The sequence below is a fragment of the Pundamilia nyererei genome, unplaced genomic scaffold (genome assembly GCF_000239375.1).
Source record: "Pundamilia nyererei isolate P.nyererei 1_Seehausen unplaced genomic scaffold, PunNye1.0 scaffold00056, whole genome shotgun sequence".
Lineage (NCBI taxonomy): Eukaryota > Metazoa > Chordata > Actinopteri > Cichliformes > Cichlidae > Pundamilia > Pundamilia nyererei.
This window is the reverse complement of record NW_005187457.1, coordinates 39,703-40,974: the sequence shown is the minus strand read 5'-3', so window position 1 is coordinate 40,974 and position 1,272 is coordinate 39,703. Positions and strand designations below refer to the sequence as shown.

Sequence of the window (1,272 nt, the reverse complement as noted above, 5' to 3'; positions counted from 1 at the left end):
TTATTTAAATATTTAACATTTTAATTCATTAATGATACATTTAATTAAATATTTAATAATGTATTTATTGACACTCCAAGCCCTCCATACACATAAACACGCTATGCAGATTTAGAACTACACACGCATAGCACACTCATACCGCAGAGAAATGCAAAAATGTTTGTGTTTGATTGCAAAAGCAAAGCAGGAGTGACATTATTTCATTGTCGGTAATGTTATAAAACCAGCTCCATGAACTGCTGAATGAACAGTCTGACCTACAGAAGTACAAAGCTATTGCGAATCGAATAACAAAATATAACTTGCACATTTGATTAGTGTAACTTAAAGTGTATCAGTACAATTCAGTTAATGAGGCAGAGCGACTTTATTGGGCAGGCCTGGTGTCTTCATCTTAAACTCTAAACTTAGCATAAAATCTTTAAGTTTAATCCTCTAATGAAAACAATAAATGTGTATTTTAAAAGCGGTCAAACTAGAGTGTTACTTTAACCTGTCAGCAATTTGTTTAATATAACATATTATTCTTATGTATAGTGTCATACCTCTGCGAACTGCAGGTGAAGTCTACTAGGTCTGATGCGATGAAGATCGCCGATGAAAGGAAGTGCCCAGGGTCCAGGAGGAAAATTTCTCGGCACTCTGTTCTTTAAAAAATCAGTCAGGAGCAGAAAAACACACAGGAATAAGAAAATGCTGCTGAAGTCTATCCACTCTAAGCCGAGGACACTGTATAATGTCTCCATGTCTTCAGTTGTTTGTGCTGACCTGTAGTTCGTTTACAGGTAACAATCAGTTGATCGATTTGTTAACTCCCCCTCGAGCTTTGGTTTCTTTTCACAAAGAGAAAAAAGAGAATCAAAATGCGTCATTACAAAAAAACGTGAGAACGTTTACTCCGCTTATTCGTCAGATGTGTCGGGGATGGGATAACACTCTTAACTGCGCCAGCACAACAGATCTGAGGTTTGGTACCAAATGCATGCGGTAAGCATGCAGCTGGGGCATGCTAGGTTGTGAAAACAGTGCTCAGTGGTCTCTTGTTGTACCTGCAGCTGCTGCAGAGGGGTCCAATGGCCAAAAAGCAATATAGTAACACAGATTTCTCTTTGAAAAGCGCATATTAGCATAGTAAAACCTTCACTGGCTGTAATGGTGGTTTAACCAGATCTCTTAGTTTCTGTAGATGTTCATAGAACTTGATTTTTTCTCAACAGAGACTTCAGAAGTTGAACTTCAGAACCTGTAATCTGCTGAATGCACTCTCCC

General features: G+C 38.2%; 2 protein-coding genes across 2 annotated transcripts in view; both read right to left on the bottom strand.

Moving 5' to 3' along the window:
• The window catches only part of LOC102195317 (cytochrome P450 2J2-like), a 24,586-nt gene extending 24,009 nt beyond the window's left edge, over positions 1 to 577 (bottom strand). The window contains exon 1 of the mRNA XM_013911112.1: positions 549 to 577. The gene's annotated coding sequence lies outside the window, so the exon portion shown is untranslated. The remainder of the gene's footprint in view (positions 1 to 548) is intronic.
• The window catches only part of LOC102196161 (cytochrome P450 2J2-like), a 13,413-nt gene that overhangs the window by 7,152 nt on the left and 4,989 nt on the right, over positions 1 to 1,272 (bottom strand). The window lies entirely within an intron of this gene.